Source organism: Anolis sagrei, chromosome 8 (assembly GCF_037176765.1).
Source record: "Anolis sagrei isolate rAnoSag1 chromosome 8, rAnoSag1.mat, whole genome shotgun sequence".
NCBI lineage: Eukaryota > Metazoa > Chordata > Lepidosauria > Squamata > Dactyloidae > Anolis > Anolis sagrei.
Genome location: NC_090028.1, coordinates 27192135 through 27208606, shown reverse-complemented (window position 1 = coordinate 27208606; position 16472 = coordinate 27192135). Strand labels below are relative to the sequence as shown.

General features: G+C 44.3%; 1 protein-coding gene across 4 annotated transcripts in view; it reads left to right on the top strand.

The window, feature by feature from the left end:
- Positions 1-545: 545 nt before the first annotated feature.
- Positions 546-16472, top strand: part of CBFA2T3 (CBFA2/RUNX1 partner transcriptional co-repressor 3) — a 73915-nt gene continuing 57988 nt past the window's right edge. For all 4 annotated transcript variants that reach the window (XM_060787878.2, XM_060787875.2, XM_060787876.2 and 1 more), the window contains exon 1: positions 546-622. The gene's annotated coding sequence lies outside the window, so the exon portion shown is untranslated. The remainder of the gene's footprint in view (positions 623-16472) is intronic.

Here is a 16472-nt window from a genome sequence, read left to right as displayed (position 1 = left end):
AGAAGAAGAAGAGGCAAAGGACGAAGCAGGAAGCCTCTCCAAGGGAAAGGAGCAAAGGACAAAACAGGAAGCCTCTCCAAAGGAAAGAAGCAACGGGAGAAGGAGGAAGGAACCTCTCCAAGAAGAAGAAGCAAAGGGAGGAGGAAGCCTCTCCAAGAAGAAGAGGGCACTGTGGAAGGAGTCTCTCCAAGAAGAGTAAGCAAAGGGAGAAGGAGGAAAGAGCCTCTCCAAGAAGGAGAGGGCACTGTGGAAGAAGCCTCTCCCAAAAAGCCAAGGTTTGGGTTGGTTCCTGGGCTCCTTCCCGGCCGTTTTTCCTCCCGGAGGGTCCTGGAAAGATGATGCCCCCTCCAGGCTTGGCCCGCTTTGCCCAAGGCTCGAGCCACGGAAGAAGGCGGCGGGAGGTGAAGGAATAAACCCGCCTCGACCAAAGAGCCTCCCCTAACCCCCGCCGACAGGATTGGGGGGCTTCCTGGGTTTGTGCCCCCCACTTCCCTGCTGTCTTTGGGACTACAAAGTCCCCCCTTTTTGGTTTGGATTATTCGCCTCCCTTCTCCGGCTGCTCTTCGCCTCGCCCGGGTTCCTCCTGGGACGCTTACCTCACCTCGACAACGACCTCAGGACTGTAAGTGCCCTCGGAGACGCCCGTTGGGGGGTTGTGGGGGGTTATACAGGGGTAACGAAGGGAGGAATGCACCTTTTTGTGTAGGTTGGGGTTCAATGTTGTCTTGTCCCCTCTTTGGGAAGGTTTTGGAGAAGCCGTCTTTTGCGCCTTTGTGAGTCGCGTTTGGAGAGGGAAAAAGAGAGGTTGGATTTCAAATCAAAGGGGGAAATTCAAGTTCTGTTTGGGGGAGAAGCAGGCTCAGGTTCTGGTCTGAGAAAGGGGGTGTTCAGCTATGTTTTAGGGGTGTCCTTTATGGTTTGGCTGTCATCACCGCTCTCCATGCGACCCCGTTTCTCTGGGGATGTTTTTGGGATGCGCTTTGGAGGGATTCTCCACATTTGGAGAGGTTCTGTTTGTTTGTTTCCTCTCTTCTCGGTCCCCATTTGGAAGGGGGCACCCCCCAACCCCACCCAAGCACCCTCAGACCCGGCCTCCGGTTGGAGACAAAGGCAAAGAAAGGGGGAAAGATGGGAGGAAAAGGGAGAGGAAGGGGGGAAAAGAGGAAGAAAAGCGATGCGCTTTGGAGACGCGCGCCAGAGGGATTCTCGTTGCGCCCTGGTCGAAGTTAGCAGCGTTGCTCAGGCTATTTATCTGATAAATTGGGCCGAAAAAGGACCTGAATCCCTCGAAATGGGGAAGGGCACATAGGTATGTGTGTGTAGGGACATTGGTTGGGGGTCACTGTCTTAAATTCTCTTAAATTGAAGGTAGAAATGGGTCCCTTTTGGGACGCGCCTTTCGCCAAACCAGACTTTCCAGGTTTCCAAACTGTGCACCTTGGTCTGCTTCAAGCTGGGGAGGGAATTACCTTTCAAGATCCCCCTTTTTTTGATACCCCAAAGGGACCAAATATTGCCCGATTCTGCAAGCTAAGCAGGGTCAGCTCTGGTTAGGACTTGAAGGAGATACAACCCAATGAATACCCTCTACCATAAGCTCTATTTCCAAGGAAAAATGGGCAAAACCACCTCTAGGAAAAGCCCTGAAATTCATGAAGAGAAGGCACAAATACACACCTATGATGATTAACTATTAAACATTAGTGGCTGGGTGCAAAACTGAATGTCTTAAAGGTACCTCATTGCATCTGATCTTGAAAGCTAAGCAGGGCCAGCCCTGGTTAGAACTTGAAGGGTATACCACCCAGTGAATACTATCTACCTCAAGCTCTGTTTCAATGGAAAGAATGGGCAAAACCACCTCTAAGAAAAGCCTTGAAATTCATGAATTCACCATAGGCTGGCAGACAGTTGAAGGCACCTACACATACCTATGGTGCCTTAAATATACCCCATTGCAGCTGATCTTGAAAGCTAAGCAGGGCCAGTCCTGATTAGGACTTGAAGGAGAGACACCCCCCCCCCATCTACCGTAAGCTGTATTTCCACGGAAAGAATGGGCCAAACCACTTCTAAGAAAAGCCTTGAAATTCTTGAAGTTGCCATAGGCCGGCAGATGAGTTGAAGGCACACACACACACCTCTATGATTATTAACAATTAAACATTTGTGGCTGGATACAAAACATAATGTCTGGCAGACAGTTGAAGGCACATACACACACCTATGGTGCCTTAAAGATACCCCATTGCAGCTGATCTTGAAAGCTAAGCAGGGCCAGCCCTGGTTAGTATTTGGAGGGGAGACCACCCAATTAATACCATCTACCATAAGCTTTACTTCCAAGGAAAGAATGGGCCAAGCCACCTCTAAGGAAAACCTTGAAATTCATGAAGTCACCATAGGCTGACAGATGAGTTGTCAACACATATACACCCATGATAATGTTTATTATTATCGACTATATGGCCCCTTCTACACTGCCCTTATATCCCAGAATCTGATCCTATATTATCTGCTTATCCCAGATTATATGGCAATGGAGACTCATATAATCCAATTCAAAACAGATAACCTGGGATCAGAACCTGGGATATAAGGACAGTGTAGAAGGGGCCTGCCTTTCTCCCCATAGGGACTCCAGGTGGCTCACAAATATAACCCACTTAATAAATATGTTAAAATAAGACGAATATAACAATTTAAAAACCCAAACAATTAAATATGTGTGTCAAGACACAAAAGTCAATGCCTTAAAGGTATCTCATTGCATCTGATCTTGACAGATAAACTCTGGTTAGTATTTACGTAATTGGGAGACCATCAGTGGATAGCAAGTGCTGTTGACTCTCAGTCAGAGGACTAGACTGGCAAAACTGCCTAAGAAAATCCTCTGAATTTCCTGGAATCACCATAAGTTGACAGGTGTCTCACATATGACTAAAAGGCCTTAAAGGCATGAGATCCCACCTGATCTTGGAAGCTAAGCAGGGTCAGCCCTGGTTAGTAATTGGAGGAGAGACCAATACTAGGTGCCATAGGGTGTATTACAGCGGAGGGTAATTGCAAACCGTCTACACCAGTGTTTCTCAACCTTCCTTATGCCGTGACCCCATAATACAGTTCCTCATGTTGTGCTGACCCCCAACCATAAAATTATTTTCATTTCTACTTCATAACTTCATATCTATAATTTTGCAACTGTCATTCACTGAACCAAATTTGGTACATATACCCGATATGCCCAAATTTGAATACTGGTGGGGTTGGGAGGGGATTGATTTTGTCATTTGGAAGTTGTAGTTGCTGGGATTTATAGTTCACCTACAATCAAAGAGCATTCTGAACTCCACCGACAATGGAATTGAACCAAACTTGGCACACAGAACTCATATGGCCAACAGAAAACACTGGAAGGGTTTGGTGGGCATTGGCCTTGAGTTTTGGAGTTGTAGTTCACCTACATCCAGATAGCATTGTGGACTCAAACAATAAAAGATCTGGACCAAACTTGACATGGATACTCAATATGCTCAAATGTGGATACTGGTGGCGTTCGAGGAAAATAGACCTTGGCATTTGGGAGCTGTAGTTGCTGGGATTTATAGTTCATCTACAATCAAAGAGCATTCTGTACCCCACAAAGGATAGAATTGGGCCAAACTTCCCACACAGAAACCCCATGACCAACAGAAAATACTGTCTTTTCTGATGGTCTTTGGTGACCCCTCTGACACTCCATCGTGACCCCCCAAGGGGTCCCGACTCCCAGGTTGAGAAACACTGGTCTACACATTCCTTGCTTAAGAGAGCCCTCTGAAATGCATGGGGTCACCATAGGGCAACAGGCAACTTGAGGGCACAGACACAACCTTTATTTTTCCTTGTCCTCTGTCCAGCTGGAAGGTTTGTAACAGCATCAACGTTAGGGAGATGGTAAAGGAGAGCCAGGGAAACATAAATTTCATGTGTTTGTCTGGTTATTTCATTTCACCTGTGCATAGTATCAAATTTGGATACAACATATGCCTGTTGAACCTCTCTTTTGTGGTGCAGGAACTTATTCAGTTTGGCGTTATTTCTTCCTCTGGTATCATATTTTCTCATGCTGATTTTGTTAATGGAGATTATATCTGCAGTGAGAACAAAGCGTTTCTTGATGCCGATAAATCCGTAGGGCATACACGTAGCAAAATTCACTCCCAAGGCACTCCTAAGAATGAAGTACCTTTGAGCATGTGCAGAGTGCCTACAGTGTATTGTTGAAGGCTTTCATGACTGGAATCACTGGGTTGCTGTGAGTTTTCCGGGCTGTATGGCCATGTTCCTGACACTTCACCTGCATCCTGAGAGGTCGTGAGGTGTGTTGGATAGTAGGCAAGTGAAGTTTATATATCTGTGGAATGTCCAGGGTGGGAGAAAGAACTCTTGACTGTCTGAGGCAGGTGTGAATGTTGCAACTGGCCACCTTGATTCGCATTGAATGGCCTTGCAGCTTCAAGTTCTGGCTGCTTCCTGCCTGGGGTAAACCTTTGTTGGGAGGTGATTAGCTGGCCCTGATTTTTCTTGACTGGAATTCCCCAGTCTCCTGAATGTTGTTCTTTATTTACTGTCCTAATTTTAGAGTTTTTAAATACTGGTAGCCAGATTGTGTTCATTTTGATGGTTTCCTCCTTTCTGTTGAAATTGTCCACCTGCTTCTTGTGGATTTCAGTGGCTTCCCTGTGTCGTCTGTCATGGTGGTTGTTAGAGTGGTCCAGCATTTCTGTGTTCTCAAATAATATGCTGTGTCTAGATTGGTTCATCCAATGCTCTGCTATGGCTGGCTTCTCTGGTTGAGTTAGTCTGCAGTGCCTTTCATGTTCCTTGATTCGTGCCTGGGCAATTCTGTTTTGTTTGGTAGTCCCTATATAGACTTGTCTACAGCTGCAAGGTATACAGTAGACTTCTGCAGAGGTGAAATTTATTTATTTACATACTATATTTATATACCGTCCCTCTTAGCCCGCAGGTGACTCGGGTCGGTGTACAGTTGGCAACAAGACCATAAAATACAATTTCAATACCATAAAAACAGAAAATATAAAACCATAGCAAAGTCAATTAAAAACACATATCATTAAGGGTCTCCATTGTCCAGTCACATTGTCAACCATTCCATTTTCCTATGTCTGTTACACTGTATTTGCAAACGCCTGCTCAAAAAGCCAAGTCTTGACTCTTTTTTGAAAGGTCAAAATGGAGGGGGCCAATCTGATATCCTCAGGGAGGGTGTCCCATAGCCGAGGGGCTACCACTGAGAAGGCCCTGTCTCTCGTCCCCGCCAAACGTACTTGTGACAAAGGTGGGACCAAAAGCAGGGCCTCCCCAGATGATCTTAAAGTCCTGGAAGGTTCATAAGGAGAGATGCGTTCAGACAGATAAGTTGGGCCAGAACCATTTAGAGTTTTATAGGCTAAAACCAGCACTTTGAATTGTTCCCGGTAGCAGATTGGCAGCCAGTGGAGCTGCCGCAACAGAGAGGTTGTATGCTCCCTGAGCACTGCTCCTGTTAGTAATCTGGCTGCCATCCATTGGACCATTCGAAGCTTCTGAACAGTCTTCAAAGGCAGCCCCATGTAGAGAGGGTTGTAGTAGTCTATACGGGATGTATTTATTTATTTATTTACTTTATTTATATACCGCTTTTCTCAGCCCTCAGGCGACTCAAAGCAGTGAACAACATCAATACAAAACATCACAAGACAAGTATAGGGCAATTAAAAATAATTGTAACATAAATCATTAAACATCAGTATAACAATCATTAGCGCCTCAACAGTAAAATCAGAATCCAGTCTCATCATCCATTATTCCATATTCCTATGTTCAATTACACTGTTTAATCAAATGCTTGTTCGAACAGCCAGGTCTTCACTTTCCTCCGGAACGCCAGCAGGGAGGGGGCCGATCAGATATCTGCAGGCAGGGCGTTCCACAGCCAAGGGGTCACCACTGAGAAGGCCCTGTCTCTCGTCCCTGCCAAGCGCGCCTGTGATGCAGGCGGGACAGAGAGCAGGGCCTCCCCAGATGATCTTAGTGTCCTAGCCAGTACATAGGAGGATATGCTTTCGGAGAGGTAAGTAGGGCCAGAACTGTTTAGGGCTTTATAGGCTAACGCCAGCACTTTGAATTGTGCCCAGTAGCAAACTGGCAGCCAGTGGAGCTGGCGCAACAGAGGAGTAGTATGCTCCCTGAGTGCTGCTCCTGTTAGCAACCTGGCTGCCGAACGCTGGACCATTTAAAGCTTCCGAGCAGTCTTCAAAGGCAACCCCACGTAGAGAGCGTTGCAGTAGTCTATACGGGATGTAACCAGACCGTGGACTACTGTGGCCAAGTCAGACTTCCCAGCACAAGCTTTAACTGTGCAAATGCTCCCGTGGCCACTGCCGAGATCTGGGGTTCCAAGCTCAACAATGAATCAATGATCACACCCAAGCTGTGTGTGATCCCTCTTGTCCTTTGCTGAATGTAGCATTTTTGGATTTTCTTAGTGGCTCTGTAGATAGTTTGTAGGATACATCAATAGATGGATGGATGGATGGATGGATAGATAAATAGATAGATTGATGATAGATAGGGTGCCTACAGCTCTGTAGGCATGAAACACAATTCCCATAGATAGGCATTGAACTTTCAGATCTTGTTTTAGAAACCAGGCTTTTCGTCTGACTAAGAATCGGGGGGGGGGGGGGGGGGGAGAGAGCCTGAGCAAAACCACTCCGGAGTGTGAGCAAGACGAAGCTCTGCGATTATTACTTGACAGGGCTCATAAATCAATGCGCTTAAGACATCAGAGTGCAGTCGCAGGTGTATCTGTGCGTGTGGTCAGATCCCTCCCATCACTGTCAGTTACCCAGAAAGGGCTGGTGTCATGCTCCAAAAGATGGAAACAATTGTGCCCTTGGATGCCATCAAGCCAGGTTGGCGGATGAGATGTGTCTTTCCCATGCCGTTGAGTCCATCTACGCTGAGGAATTAATGCACCTTGACCTGATTTAAAGTGCCATGGCTGGAAGGTGTAGTTTTACAAGGCCTTTGACATGACCTGTTGCTGCTCCACCAAACTACAACTCCCAGTATTCTGTATAACTGAGCCACTGCAGTTAAAGTGATGTGAAACACTTGGTCGTTCCACAGATATATGAACCCATTTTCCTAGTTCCAACAGACCTCATTACTGCTGAGGATGCTTGCCATAGATGCAGGCGAAATGTCAGGAGAGAATGCCTCTAGAACATGGCCATATAGCCCGAAAAAACCTACGACAACCCAATGATGTGAAACAGCATTGATTGTATAATGTAGAGGCATTTTAAATCAGTATTCTTCATTAGTTACTATGTTAACATAGATATAGATTTAGATATAGATTTAGATATAGATTTAGATATAGATTTAGATATAGATAGATAGACTAGCCATCCACTGCTGTGGGCCAGGCTGTGTATATGTGTTTTGTGTGTGTGCATATGTGGTTTTGCACATGCGTTGTAATGTATTTTTTAATTTTTTGACTTTTTAAGTCTCTTCCGTTGTGTTTTCCGGTGTTTTTATTAGTGATGGTCACTTGTTGGCCTGATAGGTGTATTGTGTCCAAATTTGGTGTCAATTCGTCCAGTGGTTTAATGAACTTTACATTTTTATTTATAGATAGATAGATAGATAGATAGATAGATAGAGAAGGAGAGGGAGGGAGAAGTTACTTTGTTAACTAAGTAGTTCAGTGTTTCTCAACCTTCTGAATGCCGTGACCCCTTGATACAGTTCCTTATGTTGTGGTGACCCCCAAGCATAATATTATTTTTGTTGCTACTTCCATAACTGTAATTTTGCTACTGTTATGAATTGTCATGTAAATATTTGATAAGTAGGATGCATTTTCATTCACTGGAAGAAATTTGGCACAAATACCCGTTACACTCAAATTTGAATACTGGTATGGTTGAGGGGATTGATTTTGTCATTTGGGAGTTGTAGTTGCTGGGATTTATAGTTCATCTGCAATCAAAGAGCAATCTGAAATCCACCAATGATGGAAATGAACCAAACTTGGCACACAGAACTTCCATGACCATCAGAAAATACTGAATCGTGTCCGATTCTGGGGGTTGGTGCTCATCTCCATTTCTAAGCCTCGAAGAGACAGCATTGTCCATAGACACCTCCAAGGTCATGTGGCCGGCATGACTGCATGGAGCGCTGTTCTCTATACTGGGACTATATTATGAGGACAGGAAGTACGGTTTCCATACATGTCAAAAAGTGCGACTCCACATCCATTTCTATGACTCTGAAAGATATAATTTGGAGGGGAGAAACATTCCCTTCCAAATTATATCTTTGGTTCACATTGGTTCACATTGACCTTGAGTTTTGGAGTTGTAGTTCACCTACAACCAGGGAGCACTGTGAACTCAAACAATGATGGATCTGGACCAAACTTGGAACAAATACTCAATATGCCCAAATGTGAACACTGGTAGAGTTTGGGGGAAATAGACCTTGACATTTGGGAGTTGTCGTTGCTGGGATTTATAGTTCACCTGCAATCAAAGAGCATTTTGAATCCCACCAATGATAGAATTGGGCCAAACTTCCCACACAAAACCCTCATGACCAATAGAAAATACTGTGTTTTCTGATGATCTTTGGGGACATCCCCTGTCCCCTTCCCCCAGGTTCCCGACCCCCAGGTTGAGTAAATGCTGATATATATATATATAGAGGGAGAAGGAGAAGTTACTTTGTTAACTAAGTAGTTGATTATTACTACCACCATCAATATAATATCATAAAATTAATGATTGACAGCTCCATCGGGTTTGGGGAGCTGATCAAGAAAGGAGAAGTAACTTTTGTTTATCATCATCATCATCAATATAATATCATAAAATATAATGATGATGATGATGATGATGATAAACAAAAGTTACTTCTCCTTCCTTGATCTGCTCCCCAAACCTGATGGAGCTGTCAATCATTAATGCTCTGACTCAAAAACTATTTCTCCATTGTCTTTGCTGGCTTGCATTCTCTATAACAGGGATCCTCAAACTTTTTAAACAGAGGGCCAGGTCACAGTCCCTCAAACTGTTGGAGGGTCGGATTATAATTTGGAAAAAAAACCATGAAATAATTCCTATGCTCACTGCACATATCTTATTTGTAGTGCAAAATTTTTTTTAAAACAATACAGAATTGTGTACAATTCTGGGCACCACAATTGAAGAGAGATATTGACAAGCTGGAATGTGTCCAGTGGAGGGTGACTAAAATGATCCAGGGTCTGGAGAACAAGCCCTATGAGGAGCGGCTTAAGGAGCTGGGCATGTTTAGCCTGAAGAAGAGAAGGCTGAAAGGAGATACTAATAAATTTATTAGTATTTTAATGGGAAGTGTGGGCCTGCTTTTGGCTTATGAGATAGGGTTGTTGTTGTTGTGTGCTTTCAAGTCGTTTCAAACTTAGGTTGACCCTGAGCTAGGGCCGGGTAAATAACCTTGGAGGGCCATATCCGGCCTTAGTTTGAGGATCCCTGCTCTATAAGGTAAAGGTTTTCCCCTGACATTAAGTTCGGGTCATGTCCAACTCTGGGGGTTGGTGCTCATCTCCATTTCTAAGCCCCGAAGAGCCGGCATTGTCCATAGACACCTCCAAGGTCATGTGGCCGGCATGACTGCATGGAGCGCCTTTTTCTATACTGAGACTATATTATGAGGATAGGAAGTACTGTTTGCCTATATGTCAGAAAGTGCAACTCCACATCCATTTCTATGACTCTGAAAGATATAATTTGGAAGGAGAAACCATTATAGGCCTTTTGCCCCAGGGTTTGCTGGCATGCATTCTCCATACTGGGAATCTGTTATAAGGACTGGAAGGATTGTTCTCGCACTCATTGTGCCAAAAACCAGGTTCAATTTGCACAAAAGGGAAGCCTTTTTGCAGAGCAAGAAGCCTGGGAGCGAGTCCAAACATCTGTGTATTATTTCGTCATATGGAGAGGAGCAGCTGCCGAAGTCAAAAAGGGGAACCGGACACATCTTTCTTTGAAGTTTTGCTGACACTTCTGCCATAGACAAAAATATCCATGGGAATGCACTGTCCGCACTGTGGAATGAATGCGGTTTGAATTTCTATGGCTCAAGGTTATGGAATCTTGGGAGTTGTAGTTTGTTGTTCTTTGATAGCGAATAATCTATATAAATAAAAATGTAATGTTTGTTTGTGATACCATCAGAACACAAAAACCACTGCGGGAATTAACACCAAATTTGGACATAAGACACCTAACAACCCAATGTATGTCCTCCACTAAAAAAAAACAATGATTTTGTCATTTGGGAATTGTCGTTGCTGGGATTTATAGTTTACCTACAATCAAAGAGCATTCTGAACTCCACCAATGATGGAATTGGGCCAAACTTAGCACACAAGGCTCCCATGACCAACAGAAAAAACTGGAAGGGTTTGGTGGACATTGACCTTGAGTTTGGGAATTGTAGTTCACCCACATCCAGAGAGCACTGTGGACACAAACAATGATGGATCTGGACCAAACTCTACACAAATACTCAATATGCCCAAATGTGAACACTGGTGGAGTTTGGGGGAAATAGAATCTTGACATTTGGGAGTTGTGGTTGCTGGGATTTGTAGTTCATCTACAATCACAGAGCATTCTGAACCCCACCAACGATAGAATTGCACCAAACCTCCCACACAGAACCCCCATGTGGGCCACAGCAACGCGTGGCAGGGGACAGCTAATAATAATAATAATAATAATAATAATAATAATCTTTATTTATACCCCGCCACCATCTCCCCAAGGGACTCGGAGTGGCTTACATGAGGCCAAGCCCAACAACACATCAATAAAACAACAAGAAATAATAAAAACAACAAGCAATAAACAAAATAAACAATACAATACAACAAAACAATACAAATAAACTCCTAGGACCCCATAGTGCTGAGCCTTGTCAGTTCAAGTGGGATCAAACTGCATTCATTCCAGAGCTTGGGAAGGTTCCTGGTTTGGACTACAACACCCAGAATCCCCAAACTGGAATGGCTAGTGCTGAGGTTTGTGTTTATTTCCATAGAAGGGCTTTCCTTTCTTTCTCGGTTCCCAGAGCCTCAGCATTTTGGAGCCTGACCAGGCCAGCACTTCTGCTGCCGTGAGACCCGGCCGGCTGCATTCCGCTGATTTATTCCGTTTCCATATGTTTCCAGTCCCACGTTGGGAAAACAGTGTTGTGCTTAATTCCGGACATATGGCTCAGGAACAGAGGCGCCCAAAGCGACAAAGGAAAGGGGGAGAGTGCGGTGTCGCCTTTGGGTTCCCATAGCAACTCGGAGTGAGGAAACGTGGATGGTGGGTTCTGTAGTTACTCCCAAATGTAGACAAATGTAGACCTCCAATCTGTTTCCAAAAAGTTGCAACTTTTTGGTCTGCTCCTGACACGATAAATATATAAATAAAATCTGTTTCCAAAGGAATTCATCCCTGTTACTCATCAGTTGGCAGGTTACATTCTCTCTATAGCAGGCATGGGCCAACTTGGGCCCTCTGGGTGTTTTGGACTTCAACTCCCACAATTCCTAACAGCCGGTAGGCTGTTAGGAATTGTGGGAGTTGAAGTCCAAAACACCTGGAGGGCCCAAGTTGACCCATGCCTGCTATAGAGGAATATCTGAGTCCTGCATTGTTGGAAATTCGGTAAGTGAGGTTTATATATCTGTAGAATAATGTCCAGGGTGGGAGAAAGAACTCATGTCTATTTGAGGCAAGTGTGAATGTTGCAATTGGTCAGCTTGCCTTGCAGCTTCAAAGCCTGGCTGCTTCTTGCCTGGGGAAATCCTTTATTGGGAGGTATTACCTGGTCGTGATTGATTCTTGTCTGGAATTCCCCAGTTTTCAGAGTGTTCCTCTTTATTTACTGTCCTGATTTTAGAGGGTTTTTTAAATACTGGTAACCAGATTTTGTTCATTTTCATGGTTGCCTCCTTTTTGTTGAAATTCTCCACATGCTTGTGGATTTCAGTGGCTTCTCTGTATAGTCTGACATGATGGTTGTCTGAGTGGTCCAGCATTTCTGTGTTCTTCAATAATACGCTGGGTCCAGGTTGGTTCAAGTGTTCTGCTTACTTAAGTGACCCCTCGTAGTCTAAGGATGATGGTCCTCTAAGTCTAGTGTCTTGGCGATGGATTCGTAAGTGGCTGTGGAGCCCTATTCTTGATCCACATGCTCTCCCACAGGACATCAGATGGAAGGCGGTCCCAGTCAGGGTTGGCTTGACACACCTTCCTCTTGGCATGTTTCTCCCTTCTACTCTCTGTTCGTGCCTCTTTGAATTCCACAGCACTGCTGGTCACAGCTGACCTCCAGTTAGAGTGCTCAAGAGCCAGGGCTTCCCAGTACTCAGTGTCTATGCCACAGCTCTCTTTTCCTGTCCACCAACATTATGTTTCTCTGGGTTGTTGTAGGTTTTTTCGGGCTATATGGCCATGGTCTAGAGGCATTATCTCCTGCTGTGTCCAGGTTGGTTCATCAGGTGCTCTGCTATGGCTGATTTCTCTGACTGAAGTAATCTGCAGTGCCTTTCATGTTCCTTGATTTGTGTTTGGGCAATCCTGTGTTTGGTGGTCCGTATGTAGACTTGTCCACAGTTGCATGGTATGTGGTAGACTCCTGCAGAAGTGAGAGAATCCCTCTTGTAGCATTTGTTGGATTTTCTTGGTGGGTCTGTAGGTAGTTTGTATGTTGTGTTTCCTCATCAGCTTCCCTATGCGGTCAGTGATTCCCTTGATGTATGGCAAGAACACTTTTCCTCTGGGTGGATCTTCGTCTTTATTCTGGTGGCTTGTTCTCGGTTGTCTTGCAGCTCTTCTGATGTCTGAGGTGGAGTCTCCATTGGCCTGTAGAGCCCAGTTGAGTTGTTTCCCGTTCTTGAGTTGGGGGTATAGTAGCTGCTTCAGGAGGTGGTGATCCGGCATTTGAACAACGTGGCCAGTCCAGCTCCAACTTTTCTGGTTGGATTAGTCTGCAATGCCTTTCATGTTCCTTGATTCGTGTGTTGGGCAATGTTGCTGTGTTTGATGTTCCCTCTGTAGACTTGTCCACAGCATCATGGTACGCGATAGACTCTTTCAGAGGTGAGAGGATCCTTCTTGTCTTTTGCTGAACGTTGCATTGGTTGGATTTTCTTTATTTATTTATATAGAACTCATCTATATAAATAAAAATGTAATGTTCGTTTGTGGGATTAACATAACTCAAACACCACTGGACGAATTGTCACCAAATTTGGCCACAAGATACCTACTAACCCAAGGAGTGACCATTGCTAAAAAAAAGAGAGTTTGTCATTTGGGAGTTGTAGTTGCTGGGATTTATAGTTCACCTACAATCAAAGAGTATTCTGAACTCCACCAATGATGGCACTGAACCAAACGTGGCACACAGGACTCCCAAAACCAACAGAAAACGCTAGAAGGGTTTGGTGGGCATTGACCTTGAGTTTGGGAGTTGTAGTACACCTACATCCAGAGAGCACTGTGGACTCAAACAATGATGGATCTAGACCAAACTTGGCACAAGCACTCAATATACCCAAATATGAACACAGATGGAGTTTGGGGAAAATAGACCTTGACATTTGGGAGTTGTAGTTGCTGGGATTCACAGTTCACCTACAATCAAAGAGCATTCTGAACCCCACGAATGATAGAATTGGGTCAGACTTCCCACACAGAACCCCTATGACCAATAGAAAATACTTAAGGCCATCCAGTCCAACCCCCTTCACCAGGGAAGAAAACATAATCAAATACTCTCTAATAATAATAATAATAATAATAATTGTTTACCCACAATCATAAAGATATTACATATATTAGAAACCAACACTTTCTCATTATTTTCCAGATCACCAGACAGAGCCACAGCGACATGTGGCAGGGGACAGCTAGTGCAATAATAATAATAATAATAATCATCATCATCATCATCATCTTTATTTATACCCCACCACCATCTCCCCGATGGGGACTCGGGGCAGCTTACATGAGGCCAAGCCCAGACAACAAATTGCAGTAAAATTAAAAAAAAACCAAAACACAAGCAATAGCACAGTAAAATACATAAAACATATACAATAAGCAATATACAAATGCAATATCCACAACCACAGTGACAATGAGCGGGCGGCATGTACAAGATAAACTACTAAAACTCAGGGTGAGATAAAAGAGGAGTAAATTTATGAGGGAGAGCTCAAAAGGAGAGAGGTTAAAAAAACAGACCTTCATACCCATGGTCTATTCAGCCTTGGTCAGACCACAGTTGGAATACTGTGTCCAATTCTGGGCAACACAATTGAAGATTACTGTCAGTTTATAGGTCAGTTTATATGTTGACTCTAAGCTTGAATGTTTCCAGAGGATGGGGGACTAAAATGATCAAGGATCTGGAGAACAAGCCCTATGAGGAGCGGCTTAAAGAGTTAGGAATGTTTAGTCTTCAGAAGAGAAGACTGAGAGGAGACATGATGAGGGCTATGTATAAATATGTGAGTGGAAGTCATAGGAAGGAGGGAGCAAGCTTGTTTTCTGCTGCCCTGGAGCAATGGAACAATGCTTTCAAACTATAGGAAAGGAGATTTCACCTGAACATGAGGAAGCACTTCCTGACTGTGAGAGAGAGTAGAACTCTCTGCCCCGGATTGTGGTGGAGGCTCCTTCTTTTAAGCAGAGGATGGATGGCCATCTGTCGGGAGTGCTTTGAATGTGATCTTCCTGCTTCTTGGCAGAATGGGGTTGGACTGGATGGCCCACCAGGTCTCTTCCAACTCTAGGATTCTATTGGGTAAATCATGCAACTGAACATTGCAATGGATGACAACTTCTACTTGGTTTGGGTCCGTTGGGGAGAAAGGCATCCTCTGCGCTCTGCCATCTTGCCGCCGGTTACTAGGAAACGGGCACCTGGGCTTCTTGTTGGAACAGATGGGAAGCTGAGCAGGTAATGATCTTGTCACTAGACAAAGGCCAGGAACAAACGAACAAAGGCGCACCGCTGTTTGCCAGCTGCCTCCCATGCTGAAAAGGCAGAAGGTCCTCCATGGCCATCCAGAGCAGGCATGGGCAAACTGTTCTGGACTTCAACTCTTACCATTCCTAACAAAGTCCAAAATATCTGGAAGGCCAAAGTTTGCCCATGCCTGATCCTGAGCAAAGAATAGTGCATAGTCCAGCCCTTGGATATGGCTGCAAAAGTGGCAAGAACACATAGAGCAGTGTTTTACAACCTTCCCAATGCCATGACCCCTTAATACAGTATTATTAACATCTGATAGTTACCCTATGAAGCTGACCCAAGACATGTTGCTGCCTGAAAACAAAGAGAAGGTGGCATTCCTTCTCTACGCTGCAAGTGGTCGTGGATCCGCTCTGGTTTTAAGTCCAAACTTTACACATCTGATTCATTTCTCAACCTTCCTAATGCTATGACCCCTTAATATAGTTCCTCATGTTGTCGTGACCCCCAACCATAAAATTATTTTTGTTGCTACTTCATTATTGTAATTTTGCTCTTGTTAACAATCGTCATGTAAATATCTAATATCTTATTCACTGGACCAAATTTGGCACAAATACCTGATATACCCAAATTTGTATACTGATAGGGCTGGGAGGGATTGATTTTGTCATTTGGGAGTTGTAGTTGATTTATAGTTCACCTACAATCAAAGAGCTGGGAGTTAAAGTTCCCCTACAATCACAGAGCTTTGTGAACTCCACCAACAATGGATTTGAACCAAACTTGGCACACAGAACTCCCATGACCAACAGCAAATACTGGAAGGGTTTGGTGGCCATTGGCCTTATGTTTTGGAGTTGTAGTTCACCTACATCCAGAGATGTAGGTGAACTACATGTGGACTCAAACAATAATGGATCCGGAGCAAACGTGGCACGAACACTTAATATGGCCAAATTTGAATACTGGTAGGGCTGGGAGGGATTGATTTTGTCATTTGGGAGTTGTAGTTGCTGGGATTTATAGTTCACCTACAATTAAAGAACTGGAATTTATAGTTCACCTTTAATTTATAGTTTACCTATAATCAAAGAACTGGGATTTATAGTTCCCCTACAATCACAGAGCATTGTGAACTCCACCAGCGATGGAATTGAACCAAACTTGGCACACAGAACTCTCATGACCAACATGGGTTTGGTGGGCATTGGCCTTGAGTTTTGGAGTTGTAGTTCACCTACATCCAGAGATGTAGGTGAACTACATGTGGACTCAAACAATAATGGATCCGGACCAAACTTGGCACGAACACTCAATATGCCCAAATGTGAACCCTGGTGGAGTTTGGGGGAAATAGATCTTGACAATTGGGAGTTGTAGTTGCT